This window comes from Ovis aries, chromosome 14 (assembly GCF_016772045.2).
Source record: "Ovis aries strain OAR_USU_Benz2616 breed Rambouillet chromosome 14, ARS-UI_Ramb_v3.0, whole genome shotgun sequence".
Taxonomy (NCBI): domain Eukaryota; kingdom Metazoa; phylum Chordata; class Mammalia; order Artiodactyla; family Bovidae; genus Ovis; species Ovis aries.
The window spans coordinates 44,620,041-44,635,160 of NC_056067.1; the positions used below are offsets into that span (position 1 = coordinate 44,620,041).

Below are 15,120 nucleotides of genomic sequence, written 5' to 3' on the forward strand. Positions count from 1 at the left end.
CCATATGTCTTCTTTGGAGAAATGTCTATTTAGTTCTTTGGCCCATTTTTTGATTGGGTCGTTTATTTTTCTGGAATTGAGCTGCATAAGTTGCTTGTATATTTTTGAGATTAGTTGTTTGTCAGTTGCTTCATTTGCTATTATTTTCTCCCATTCAGAAGGCTGTCTTTTCACCTTGCTTATATTTTCCTTTGTTGTGCAGAAGCTTTTAATTTTAATTAGATCCCATTTGTTTATTTTTGCTTTTATTCCCATTTTTGTTTCTTGTGCTTTGATTTTAATATCCAAGAAATCATTGCTAAACCCATGTCATACAGTTTTCCCCCTATGTTTCCTTCTAGTAATTTTACAGTTTCAGACATTGCATTTAACCTATTTTGAATTGTTTTGTGTGTGTGGTGTAAGATAAAAATGAAATTTCATTCTTTTTCTTTATCCAGTAGTTCCCAACACTATTTATGGAAGAGACCATCTTTTCCCATTTTGTATTCCTGGCAACCTTGTCAAAGATCAGTTGAGTGTACGTGTATGAGTGTGTGTTTTCTGGGCTCTCTCTTTTGTTCCACTGGTCTATATGTCTGCATGTCCATATCGTACTATTTTAATGACTGCAGCTTTGTAATATGTTTTGAAACAAAGAGGTGTGGTACCTCCAGCTTTGTTTTTCTTTCTCAAGATTGTTTTAGCTATTCAGAGTCCTTTGTGGTTGCATATGATTTTTATGACCATTTTTCTAGTTCTTTAAAAATATGTCTTGAAATTTGGGAATTCATTGACTGTTTATATCATTTTTGGTGGTTTGGATATTGTAACAACATTAGTCTTCCAATGTTGTTCCTGCAATGAATATGGGATGTTGTTTTACTTCTTTGTGTCTTCTTTAATGTTTTTCATCAGTATTTTGTAGTTTTCAATGTAGAAGTTTTCTCCCCCTCTGTGATTCATTCTAAGTATTTTATCTTTCCTTAATTTCCTTTTGGAGTTTTCACTGTTAGTGTATGGAAATATAACTGTAATGGTGCTCAGCAGTATCTCTGGGTTCAGTAGTAGGAAACTAGGGCAGGTAGTGGTGGTTGGTAGTGCTAGGAGTGTGCACAGACTCAGCTGTGAGGCTGTAGGTAAATGCACAGGGGCAGTGGAGTATGCATCATGGCAAGGATAGGGCTTGTGTTAAAATCTGGGTCTGATTGCAGGCACAAGTTCAGTTGCTGAGGTCAAAGCTGGTAGCAGGTCTGCACCTGGCTTCAGGACCAGGGCTAGCTTAGCTGTATGCATGATGGCTGTGCTGAGTTCCAAGGAGGCACTAGCTGTCATGGGTCCTATTAGGGAGGGTGGAGGGACTCAGCACCAGGAGTCTGAGACCTTGAAACCTGTGAGACCTTCTGTGGTGAGAGCTGTGGGCATATACAGTAGTTGTGTTGGCTATTGGTTTCCTCCACAACTTTCCCTCATTTTAATTCATGCTACTGTTAAGGGAAACACACTGACTGAAATTGACCACCTTGGCCAGGCACCATAGTAACCATTTGTGTGAGTTATTTTACAACTGGAGGTCCTGTGTGAAACACGGCACTAGTAAGACACCATCAACCAGAAGAATTTGGGAAAGATCAAAAGGAGATGCTGCATGTCCTACCACCTCCCAGAATCACCAGTGGCATCCATCTTGGCTGAGCAGGGCATGCACTACCAGGAAGGACCCTGAGTCAGAATGATTGGCCAGAGACAACCCGGAAACTAACCTCATCACCATAAAACCTGAGACAGTGAGTCGCGTGGCAGAGCAGTTCTCCTGAGTTCTCTTACCTTACTGCTTTCTCTCCTGCCACCCGTTTCCAATAAAGTCTCTTACCTCGTCAGCATGTGTGTCTCCTTGGATATTTCATTTCGAGTGTTTGCCTGGAGCCCCTTTTTGGCCCCTGGAAGGGATGCCCCTTCCTGCAGTACTACTGTGTTGCTTCAGTTTTTTAACTGGACTCCTGAGCTTTGTCAGAGCTATTTTCATTAACATCTGCCTGTCCAATGGTTGTTGTTGTTGTTTTCCCCCATTGGGGGGATAGAGACTGGGATCTCTTACTAAATCATCCTGCTAACATTACTCTGTATGTAAGTTTTAGAATCAGTTTCTCACTTTCTACACACTTCCTGCTTGGTACGTACATGCGTAATCATTCACTTCAGTCATGTCCAACTCTATCCGACTCTATGGACTGTAGCTCGCCAGGCTTCTTTGTCTATGAGATTCTCCAGGCAAGAATACTGGAGTGAATTGCCATGCCCTCCTCTAGGGGGTCTTCTTGACCCAGGGGTCGAACCCAAGTCTCCTAAGTCTCCTGCATTGGCAGGCAGGTTCTTACCACTAGCACCACCTGGGAAGCCCCCTGCTTGGCATATAAATCAAGATTGCATTGACTCTAAAGAGCAATAGAATTGAAATCTTATTGAGTCTTTAAATATGTAAGCATAGTATATGTCTCCATTTCTTTGTGACTTTTACTTTATTTAGAAATTAATGTTTTGTACTTTTCATTTTACAGGTTTTTCACATATTTTATTAATTCCCTGACAAAATATTTTATGTTTTTGGTGCTATTGTGAATGATATTTTACTTTGATTTCTGAATTGTTTCCAGTATGTAAAATACGCATGATTTTTTATATATTGACTTGTAGTTTACAAATATGCTAAACTCACTTACATGCACTAATGGTGTTTTTGTGGATTCTTTAGGTTTTTCTCTGTATAATTTTTTCTGTGAGGAAGAGAGTTTGATTTTTTTTTCCCTTCCAGCTGTAGCTTGTTTTCATTATTTCTTGCCTTATTGCACTTGTGAGAACTTCCAGTCCAATGTTGAATAGAAATGGAGACTAGGTGACTTTCCCTTATCTTTAATCTTAGGGGGAACAATTCAGCGTTTGTTCATTAAATGCAGTATCAGCTGAAGTCTTCTTTGTTTTTTTTTTTTTTTTTAATGCCATTTGTTAGATGGAGACTATGTTCTTCTATTACTATTGTACTCAGAAATTTAATGGATGTTTAGTTTTTCCTATTTCTTTTCTGCATGATTTGATACATAGTTTTACCTCTTCCTTTCCAGTCTGTATTTCTTTTTTATTCTTTTGTTTTACTGGTCAGAACTGTCAGTAAAATGTTCCAGAAAAATTATAAAAGTGGACATCTTTGCCTTCTTCTCTATCTTAGGAGGAAAGCATTCAATCTTTTCCCATTAAGTATTCAGATATTTAGTATTCCCATGAAGTATTCAGTTAGTAGGCAGTTTTGTAAGTATAGCTCATAATGTTGAAGAATACTTTTCTCTTAGTTTAGGGATGTGTTTTATTATGAATAGTTCAATTTTAAAAAATTTTATTTATTTTTAATTGGAGGATAATTGCTTTACAATATTTATTGGTTTCTGCCATTCATCAACGTAAATCAGCCATAGGTATAAATATGTCCCCTCCCTCTGGAACCTCCCTCCCACCTCCCACCCTATCCCACCCCTCTAGATGAATGTTTTGGTTTTTAAAACATATTTTCTGCATCTGTTGAGGTGATCATATTGACTTTTCTCCATTATTCTGTTAATGTGATGGATTACCTTGATTGACTTTGAATGTTGAACGAAACGTGTATGCCCGGGATAAAGATCACTTTCTCTTTATGTGCCGCTTCTTTTATGTGTTGCTGGGTTGGATTTGCTAATGTGTTGATTTTTGTGAGTAAATGTTTATGAATGGTATCAGTCCATAGTTTTCTGGTAATGTTTTTTCCTAAAAATACATGAGGAAATACTTGCCTCAAGTAATGAGTTGGGAACGTTCATTTGTTCTCCATTTTCTTAAAGCATTTATATAGGATTGTTATTATTTCTTCTTTAAACATATAATAAAATTCCCCTCTTTAACTTTGTGGGCCTGAACTTTCTATGTGTGATGGTTTTATTAAAGATCTTTCTTAACAGATATATGGCTATTCAGATACTCTCTTTTGCATTGAGTCACTTTATGTAATTTTTGTCTTCAAGAAAAGTGGCCAATTCATTAAGCCATCCAATTAATTGGCACGATTTGTTGCTAGTGCTTTCTTATTTTTATGTATGTGGATCTATAAAGACATCTCTTCTTTTATTTATTATGGTAATTTGTGTCTTATTGCTTTTTAAATAAGTGATACACATTTATCAATTTTTTTGATTTTTCAAAAATCCTTGTTTTGAAAGTCATTGATATTCTTTTCTCTCTCTTTTTTTGGCTGTACTGAGTCTTCATCACTATATGTGGGCTTTATCTACTTACAGTGAGTAGAGACCATCTACTTGCAGAGGGTGAACTCTAGGTAGTTGCAGTTCATGGGACTTAGGGCACGGAGGACTCAGTAGTTGCAGCTCCCAAGCTCCAAGAGTGGGAGCTTAGTAGTTCTGGTGCACATGATTAGTTGTCCTGCATCATGTGGGTCTTCCCAGACCAGAGATCAAACTCATGTCCCCTGCATTGGTAGGCCAACTCCAGACCAACAGAACCACCATGAAAGTCTGGTATTCTTAATTATTTATTTGTTTTCTACTTTGAGATCATCAAACTTTCTTTTCATACTGAATTTGTTAGTAAATATAATACAGTATTTAGTACAAACAGCAATTCAAACATCATTACCTTGTTTCTCATTTTAAATGGATTGCTTATATCATTTTACCATCAAATATGATGTTTGCTGAATTTTTTTTATAAATGCACTTTATCATGATTATGAAGAACTCTTTATTCTCATTTTTAAAGTTTTTTCTAAATCACAATAACTGCTTAGTATTATAATGCTGCTTATTTCCTTTATCAGTTAAGAGATCAGTCAATTTATCTACTTCTGTCCATGTATGTTTCTGAACTAGGTATGAGTCTGTGTCCCCAGTCACAGTAAAGCCAGTCTATTGACAGCAGGTTGTGGTGAAGGAAAGTGCAGTGTTTATTATAGGGCACCAATAGAGGAATCCTGGAGAAGGGAATGGCAACCCGCTCCAGTGTTCTTGCCTGGAAAATCCCATGGACAGGGAAGCCTGGCAGGCTACAGTCCATGGGGTTGCAATGAGTCGGACATGACTGAGCAGCTAAAGCAACGCAATGCAATAAAGGAGTCGAGGTAGCTAGTACTTCAGAGGCCCGAACTCCCCAAAGGGTTTCCAGGAAAGGTTTTTAAAGGCAGGTTGAGGGAGGAGGGTTTTTAGGATATGTGATCAGCTGGTGGACATTCTTGTGATTGGTTGGTGCTGAGGTAATCTAGAGTCAACATCAACTATCTGGTTCCAGAAGGGCTGGAGTCTACATTATTGTGGGAAACATACAGTTAATTTCTTCCACCTGATAGGGGGGTTTTGATGCATGATACAGGATGCTCGGGGCTGGTGCACTGGGATGACCCAGAGGGATGGTATGGGGAGGTAGGTGGGAGGGGGGTTCATGATGGGGAACACGTGTACACCCGTGGCAGATTCATGTTGATGTATGGCAAAACCAATACAATATTGTAAAGTAATTCACCTCCAATTAAAATAAATAAATGTATATTTAAAAAAAAAAACAGCTCCAAGGGTATGGCTCAGAATACTATGTATAGCCCTTGAGGAGTTACAGAAGGTCTTTGACTTTATCTAATTGTTGAATGGCTACACTACTATTATATTGTCTTGCTTGACTTTTTTTCTTTTTCTCTGCATTTTCTCACATCTCTGATTATAAATATACTCTTTGGAACTTGGGAGACAGGGTTTTCTACAGACAAGAGGCATGTGGAAGACATGGTAGGGAGTCGTCTGTTCTGGGAAGACCTCTAAGGGTTCTGCGTGGTTGTATTTATGCAGTTTACTATATATACTTGTAATACTAGGCTATGTTTGCATTAGAATAAAATAAGCTTTAAAATATATATATGGTTTTTGTTTTACACTTCATTAGTTATGTGTGTGCATGTGTATATGTGTGTGTGTGTGTGTGTGTGTGTATACATATACACATGCACCTGGAGAAGGGCATGGCAATCCACTCCAGTATTCTTGCCTACACACATATATATATCTCCTACCTCTTGAACCTCCCCCCACCATCACCAGTTCCACCCCTCTAGGTCATCAGAGAGTGCCAGGCTGGGCTCCCTGTGCTATATAGTAGCTTCCTGCTAGATGTCTATTTTACACATAAAAAATATGGAATTCTTCACAGATTTATTTGTCATCCTTGTTCAGGGGCCATGCTAAGCTACTCTGTATTGTTGCAGTTTTAGTATATGTGTGGCTGATGCAAGCACTCTCTCTCTCTTTTTTTAAAATAGCTATTTAGTTATTTATTTTCAGCTCTGTTTGGTCTTAGTTGTGGCACAAGGGATCTTTTTGTGGCAGTTTACGAGAACTTTTGTTGCAGTGCGTAGGCTTCACTCTAGTTGTGACACACAGGTTTTAGCTGCCCCACAGCATGTGGCATTCCACAACCAGGGATCAAACCAGCGTCCCCTGAATTGAAAGTGGATTCTTAACCACTAGAAAACCAGGGAAGTCCCATCAAGGTCTGTCTTACTTAGGGGCTTCCTCAGTAGTCTTATCCCTTGCTCTTTATATTTCCTCACAGATCATTAGTCCAAATGGTTTAGGTATCGGTCTGATTTAGTATATTCCTTCCATGCTTCTTCTGCAAGAGTGTAGAATAAGCTTACCCCTCATGGACTGAGTGTGGAAGATGTTCCTGAGTCTGGGCCAGCCCTGTGTGTCTGCTCAGAGCTGCCTTTGTGGTAGAAGCAGTGATGACGTGAATCTGGGCTGGTCCTGCTATTATCAGTAGGGCCTGTTCACCTGACTATGCTGTGTTGCCCATGCCAATTTCTGTGTCCTTGGTGCCCACATGCATGAAGCTGTGTGCAGCCCTGCAAACTTTACAAGTGGGACCTATTTATCTAGCAAAGTAGTCATTTAGCAGTTACCTCAGTAATCTAGAAATGGACAAGATGAATCCATCCGTATATTTTCTACAGTGTCCTCTGAATGGAAGATGTGTTTCTGTCAACTCTTTTCTGTGCTGAGCACCTCTGTTAACTCTTTCCTGTGCTGAGTACCCCTCAGGATCTGCTGAGCTCTGTGCCTTCCTGAGGAGTCCCTCTTGGGGCACCTAAGAGAGCATCTGTCCTTCCATGTGCAAGGCTTCAGATGACTGGGTTTGATGCCCTGACTGGGTATCCTATGTTCTGAGTCCATGAGTATTGCCAGTCTAAGGATGAGAAGAGATACATTATACCACTGGAACTGTAGTAAATGTAGTAGAATATTTTTCAAAAGGAAATCAGAAGGAAACTTCCAAGTATGATGGCAACACAGAAGCAGTGGGTGTATCTATGCCAGTCTTCATTGGAATCATGAAGGCAAGCCCTATCCTCAACTATTGCCTGATTCTGGACTTTTCCTTTTGGGGGGCTTGTCTCAGTACTGTTGCCCTGTCTTGGCACTCAGAGCTTGTGCCCATCTCTCTCTCTGACTTTCTGGCTACCAGGTCTTGATCGATGGGGCAATATGTCCTGCCTGGAATCCCCAATAGATTCCTATGGGCTGGGTAGGAAGTGCACCCCCAAACACCGTTTCAGGGCAGTTTGAGAATATCTCAGTGCAAGGTCCTTAGATGAATACATGGCTAGAGAGCATCTCCCTCCTGCATCGGGGTTCCTGTTCTTTGTGTAGGGTGATGATGCCTCTGAAGCTTTAAATATGGTATCCTTCTCCCTTCCTCCTGCTGCCTTCACTGAGCATCTTCCACTGAATTCTTCTTCATTAATGGGCAGATGGACATAGGACACCATGAGACTTTGTGTCCCCAACAAAGGAGACCCAGACAGGGACTTGGGGGTATGTAGGTAAATAGAGAGGTGATGTCAGGTGCTGAAGTGAGGAACTAAGGACAGTGAACACCCAAGTGAGAAAGGCCACGGGGGTGAGCAGGTGGGGCTCAAGGCCCCAGGAGGCCTTTAAAAGAGAGTGTGGAGCTCACCTCTGAGGAGACACACCAGCAATCAAGGAGGCTGGGGTCTGTAGTGTCTGAGGGTTGCCCTGTGGGCATGAATCCCCACACTTTCTACTGAGCTTTGTTCAGCAAGCTCCCCAGTGCTGGAGAAACCCACCAAGCTGAAAGGGCAGATGCTGGTGTTTGAGGAGGGGAGTGTCAGCAGTGGGGGATTATCCCACAGCTGCAGGTGAACTCAGGTTGGCCTAGGTAGAGGCGAGGTGGGGCGTCTATGATCTCAGAGGGAAGTCATATGAGAATCAGAGATCCAAAGTCACAGGTTTTTGATAGTTACCTTCCCACCCATCTGAGGTTTTGGATGTCAGACAGAAAAGGATTTGGGAGAAATCAGATGTTGCCTTTTCTACTAACTCAGATTAGATAAGGGTGCTGTAGATTGGAGGAAGGCAGGGAGAGGGGAGGGGGCAATGGGCAATATGGACGTGTCTCCCCAGCAGCCCCAGGAGTTCTGTGCAGCTGAGAGCCAAGAAACAGACTCTCTCTGTCCCAGGAGGACCAACTACCCCTCACTTGTTTTTGCCACATCCTTGGATGGATCCCTATAACATCTGTACACTCACTGCAGAGCAGGGTGAGTCTATATTCAAGACATTGTAAGGAGCACCTAACTCATGGGGGTGGCAACTGTCCTTTCAGAAGGCCTGGAGCTTTTATGTCTGTTAAGTGGAGGTGGAGGTGGAATACACATCCTGGGTCAGATGAGGAGAAGGGTCCCTGCGCCAGGACCTGCTTACACCTGTTGAACTCACCTTAGCTCCCACAGAGACAGGTCTCCATCTTAGAAGCACCCTCAGCCAGAGCCTGGTGGGGGTGGAGTGGTAGACGGAGACAAGGGCCCAATGTCACCCGGGGCAAGGAGACCTCCCCCGCATCCCCCAGGGTCCCCTCCGCAGGGAGAAGCAGCAGCTCTGGATCACCCTGGGGACCTGTCCTAAGCCTCCTCACCACGAGGACCTTAGAGATTCCCTGTCTTAGACCCAGCCTTGTGGGGTAAGCCCAGCAGACTCTTTTCTGGAGGGGAGCTGTTGGGTGGGAAGACGCTCTTAGAGAGGGAGTGGGGTCAGGTGAAGAAGAATCAGACAGCGTGAGTGTGGGGCCTGGTTCGTGGACAGGTAGCAGAGACACAGGAGGAACGAGAATCTCCAGGCCCCTAAACGTTCACTCTGAGGGTGAGACCCAGCTCACCCTGGATGTGGAAGCAGCTGAGTCCACAATGGGGGTTGGCATTAGGATCAGCTGAGGCCCAAGGAGTGACAGAGTTCAGCATGTGAAACTTGACCCTTTGTTCTTCCTCTCCTTCAGGCACTTAGGACAGGGGTCCTTCTCACCTGTTATTTTATTTTGTCCTCTCCCCAGCCTTGAAGATTGGAGGTGGTTCGACTTTATAAATGGCAACAGCCCAAAGGACTGTAATATGTGCACAGTCACAGGGGGAGGTAGCTGAGCCCGTCTCCCCAGCATGGATGGGTGGGGAAAGTTATGTCTCTTACCCACTCTGAGCCTCAGATTCTCCCCTGTCAGATGAGGATGATTACTCCTACTCCTCAAGGTTGCTGGGAGGAATAAAATTTGGTGGATGATGCATGTGACCTGTGGATCTTGATGGCAGAAATGATCGACACTCTGGCTGATGTAATGATCATTACCCATGCCCCCACCTGCTGAATCTGTGGAGGAGCATCTGACAGCACTGAAATCCAGCTGCAGTGGGAAGGCACACTGGTGGTCTCCACTGTGGCCATGTCCTCTCCCGCACCCGCAAAGCCCCATCTCCAGTGAGTAAGCACTCTCCTGCGGATTGCAGGGCTTTTTATTGCTGGAATCCTCTATAATCAGACACCTAGATGTGGCAGGTTGCTAACTCTACTTAGGGATCAGGCAAGTGGCTTCCTTGGGTTCCTGGCAGGGATGTTTCCATCAGCAGAGAGAACTTGAATATATTTTATTCTGTAAGAGAAGGTACAGAAATCTGGTGAGGCCTCAGGGGTGGATGTGACAATTAGCTGCACTGAACAAGGGGAAGGGCCTGCAAGTTGTTTGGAGGGAGGCCTCTGGATGTGAGCAGGTAAAGGTGAATACTTCCCAGTGAGGTTCCTCCAATGGAACAGAGATTGTGGGGTTTCCCTGGAAGGCTGTAGGCAGTCTTCTGGGATACAGTGGGGGACTGCTGAGGACCACCTGGCAGGACTCTGGAGTGACACCTGGGAGTCTCCAGGGATGAGCTGATCCCTATCTGCTTCCTCCCTCTGGCCCTTGGACACTTAGAGCTGAAGCAGCTGCTTGTTCCCACCATCTCTAGGGCAGCAGAGAGAGGATTGACCTTGGGCATTGACTGATCCTCGACTCTGGGCATCCCAGGCCTGGGGAGGGTAGGAGGGCAGCTTTTGGAAGCAGCTACCTCTTTTAGGCATGTGAAACCTGTTGAGTCCAGGGAACTAGGACAAATGTGGGTGTTAGATGGGGTGGAGTAGGGACTTGAAGCACTAGGGAAAGAACTGATGTTTGGAAAAGGGAAGGACTCAATGTGAATGGATTACAGAAGAGTCAGATTCCTGTGCTGGAGAGGCTGCAGTCAGGGAGGCCAGTGCTGAGGGCCTACCTCCAAAGGCAGGTGATGTCACAGAGTCAGGAGGACCTGGAGGGTCCCAGGCCTGTGACCATGCAGAGCCCAGTCAGGGCCAGCTCAAGAGCTCCAGGGCTGAACTGAGTTTTCCTGCAGAAACCTTTCCCACATTTTGGGTGTTGGCCACTTCCTCTCTACCTGCTCATTCATGAGGTTCTTTTTGCTTCCAGGTTCCTGGGGAAGAGCCAGGGTGTAGAGGAAATGATGCCCTCCACTTCCCAGTGGCCTGAGCAGACCCCTGACACCCCCACCCCACACAGGCACATTCACACACAGTTTGACTCACCAGAGCGCTCAGAGCATCCTGCTTATCCTGTGGTGTCAAGTTCTCATCAACACAGCTCTTCAGGGTATTGGCAGTTTCTAGTACATCAGGGTTTTGGTTATACTTTCCAACTTGTTCAATATAGGCCTCATGGCTTCCTGATATGAACAGGTCAACTGTGTCCCTCAAGGCTGGGCAGATGTCATCACACTCTGAAACAGAAAGAGAAGGGGACACTCCCTGTAAGGCACTCATCAGAACACCCTATTCCCTTCCTGCTCCCAACATGCTCAGTGCTGCCCTGGGAAGATGTCGGAACCCTTGGGGAGCCTAGGTCGCAGCCACTCACTTCCACCCACGATGAGGAGTAAGGCAGCGCAGAGCAGCAGGAGAGCTCCAGCCCGCGTCATGGTGCCGGTGGCAGGTGCTCCCTACTCACCTGGAGCCCTTTTATACCTGTGCTTGTCCTCACCCCAGGGGACTGTGTTGCATGCTTGCTTTTTTCAGGAGATATGCCAGGCCACAATGTGAAGGTGCCCGGGCTGCACAGAAGGAGCTGTGTGTGTTGGCAAGATTCTAGTGCTTGAGTCCACAGAGGGCACTGGCTCAGCCTCCTCCCCGCTGGAGGGCTCTGTGGGAGGGGCAGCTGACTCAGGAAGCTTAACAAGTGAAAATCCCCAGGTTGACCAAAAAGGACAAAAATGCTCCCAAATCATGCCTCCTGAATGATGGCCAGTGGTAGCCTATCAGTACAATATGTGACCTTGAAGACAGGATCGTGTGGACATTAGCAGTTTACAGTTAGATCAGTGATTAGTGAACCGTCTCACAGGGGTTTGTGCCAGGTAGGCCAGAGCACAAGCCCTGAGCCCCTGGTCAGACTCTGGTGGCTCCTGTCCTGCTATTGTCACCATGTCCTTCATCTTGTCAGTGGCCTTTGTTGGGCCACTTCCCTGAATCAGTATCTGGAGCCTGGAAACTTCTTCTATGTGCTGGCCCAGAAATTTCTGTTTTTCTCTTGGCCAGGTCCTACTACCTGGCAACTTTAATAGCACCGCATTCTACACTGCAATATTGTTTGCAACATCTTTTTTCTTTTAAATTAAACTTTATATTGGAGTATAACCGATTTACAGTGTTATGATCATTTCAGGTGGAGTGCAAAGGGGCTCAGCCATATGTATACACACAACCATCCTTTTTTTCCCCAAACTCCTCTCCCATCCAGGATTGAGCTGTGTTCCCTTTGCTTTTAGAGTTGGTCCTCATTGGTTATCTATTTTATTTCTCTAACATTTATTGATTTTTTAATTGACAGATAAATGCTTTACAATGTGTGTTGGTTTTTACCGTACATCAACATGAATCAGTCATAGGTAAACACTTGTCTCTTCCCTTTTGAACTTTTCTCCCACCTGACCACCCCATTCTACTCCCCTAAGTTTTCCCAGAGCACCAGGATGCACTCCCTGCTCTACACAACAACTTCCCATTAGCTATCTATTTACACATGGTAATATATGTATTCGGAGAAGGCAATGGCACCCCACTCCAGTACTCTTGCCTGGAAAATCCCATGGACGGAGGAGCCTGGTAGGCTGCAGTCCATGGAGTCGCTAAGAGTCGGACACGACTGAGCAACTTCACTTTTACTTTTCACTTTCATGCATTGGAGAAGGAAATGGCAACCCACTCCAGTGTTCTTGCCTGGAGAATCCCAGGGAAGGGGGAGGCTGGTGGGCTGCTGTCAATGGGGTTGCACAGTCAGACACGACTGAAGCGACTTAGCAGCAGCAGCAGCAGCAGCAGCAATGTATGTATTTCAATGCTACTCTTACAGTTCATCACACTCTCTCCCTCCTTGTGTCCACAAGTCTTTTCTCTATGTCTCAGTCTCTATTCCTGCCCAGCAAATAGGTTCATCAGTTCCATTTTCTAGATTTTATATGTGTGCATTAGTACGTAATATTTGTTTTTCTGACTTGCTTCACTCTGTATAATGGACTCTAGTTTCATCCACCTCATTATAACTCAGATGTGTTCCTTTCTATGGCCGAGTAGTATTCCATTGCGTATATATACACCACAACTTCTTTATCCTTGTATCTGCCGATGGACATCTAGGTGGCTTCCACGTACTAGGTATTGTAAATAGTGCTGCAGTGAACATTGGAGTACATGTGACTTTTCCAATTATGATTTTGTCAATGTATGTGCCTAGTAGTGGGATTGTTGGGTCTTGTGATAGTTTCATTTATAATTTTTCAAGGATTCTCTATAGTGTTCTCCATAGTGACTATATCAATTTACATTGCCACAAACAGCACAAGAGGTTTCCCTTTTCTCCACATGTTCTCCAGATTTTTTGTAGATTTTTTGATGATAATCATTCTGACTGGTGTGAAGTGATATCTCATTGTAGTTTTGCATTTATCTAATATTGAGTGATGTTGAGCATTTTTTCACGCATTGATTAATTTTTAGTATGTCTTTTTTGGAGAAATGTCTATTTAGATCTTCTGCCCATTTTTTGATTACGTTGTTTGATTTTCCGATGTTGAGCTAAATGAGTGCTTGTATATTTGGGGGATTAATCCTTTGTCAGTTGCTTCATTTGCAATTATTCTATCACATTCTGAGGGTTTCCTTTTCATCTTGTTTATGGTTTCCTTTGCTGTGAAAAAGCTTTTGACCACTTAAGTGGTTCCCATTTGTTAATTTTTGTTTTTATTTATGTTACTCTAGGAGGTGAGTCATAGAGGATCATACTACAGTTTATGTCAAAGAGTTTTCTGCCTGTGTTTTCCTCTAAGAGTTTTATAGTTTCTGGTCTTCCATTTAGGCTTTTAATCCATTTTGAGTTTATCTTTGTGTATGGTGCTAGGCAGTGTTCTAATTTCATTCTTCTATAATACACATTGCTGTGCAATTTCCCTAACATCACTTACTGAAGAGGCTATTTCTCCATTGTATAGTCTTGCCTCCCTTGTCAGAGATAAGCTGCCCATAGGTGTGTGGGTTTATTTCTGGGCTTTTATCTTGATCCATTGTTCTATATTTTTCTATTTCTGCCTGTACCATATTGTCTTGATGAGTGTAGCATTGTAGTATAGTCTGAAATCAGGAAGATTGATTCTTCCAGCTTCATTCTCCTTTCTCAAGATTGCTTTGACTATAAGAGGTCTTTCATGTTTCCATATGAATTTTGAAATTTTTTGTTCTAGTTCTGTGAAAAATGCAATTGGTACTATGATAGGAATTGCATTGACTCTGTAGATTGCTTTCTGTAGTATAATCATTTTCACAATTTTGATTCTTCCCTTCCAAGAACATGGTATATCTCTCTATCTGTTTATGTCATCTCTGATTTCTTTCATCAGTGTCTTATAGTTTTCTCTACAGAGTTCTTTTGTCTCCTTAGGTAGGTTTATTGCTAGGTATTTTATGCTTTTTATGTCAATGGTGAATGGGATTGATTCCTTAATTTCTCTTTCTGAGTATTCATTGTTAGTGTACAGGAATACAGAAGATTCTTGTGTATTGATTTTGTATCCTGTGACATTACTAAATTACTGATTAGGTCTGTTAATTTTTTGATAGTATTTTTAGGGTTTTCTGTGTATGGTACCATATCATCTGCAAACAGTGAGAGTTTTATTTTTCTTTTCCAATCTGGATTACTTTTATTTTGATTTCACCTCTGAATGCCATTGCTAGGATTTCCAAAACTATTGGGTAATAGTGGTCAATGTGGGCACCCTTATCTTGTTCCTGATCTTAGAATGAATGCTTTCAGTTTTTCACCATTGAAAATAATGTTTCCTGTGGGTTTATCATACACGGCCTTTGTCACGTTCAGGTAAGTTCCTTCTATGCTGATTTTCTGGAGAGTTCTTATCATAAATGGGTGATGAATTCTGTCAAAAGCTTTTTCTGCATCTGTAGAGTATATCATGGCTGATTCATGTTGATTTGACAGAAAACAATGAAATTCTATAAAGCAGTTATCCTTCAATTTAAAAATAAAATTTTTTATATTTGTTAATATGATGTTTGGTACAATACAATGATTGGTTTACATACATTGAAGAATCCTTGCATCCATTAGATAAACCCAACTTGATCATGGTGTGCCATCCTTATCCATTTTAAATATAGTAGTGTGTACTTGTCCAACCCA

At 42.8% G+C, this 15,120-nt stretch overlaps 1 long non-coding RNA gene and 1 other non-coding gene across 2 annotated transcripts; both read right to left on the minus strand.

The window, feature by feature from the left end:
* Positions 1–6,191: 6,191 nt before the first annotated feature.
* On the minus strand, positions 6,192–6,300 carry LOC114118156 (U6 spliceosomal RNA). The gene has a single exon (XR_003591699.1). It is a non-coding gene; the product is annotated as a U6 spliceosomal RNA (small nuclear RNA).
* Positions 6,301–9,844: 3,544 nt separating this feature from the next.
* On the minus strand, positions 9,845–11,152 carry LOC114117805 (uncharacterized). The gene is made up of 2 exons (XR_009596484.1): positions 10,962–11,152; positions 9,845–9,999 (listed from the first exon to the last, which is right to left on the minus strand). It is a non-coding gene; the product is annotated as an uncharacterized LOC114117805 (long non-coding RNA).
* Positions 11,153–15,120: the final 3,968 nt, after the last annotated feature.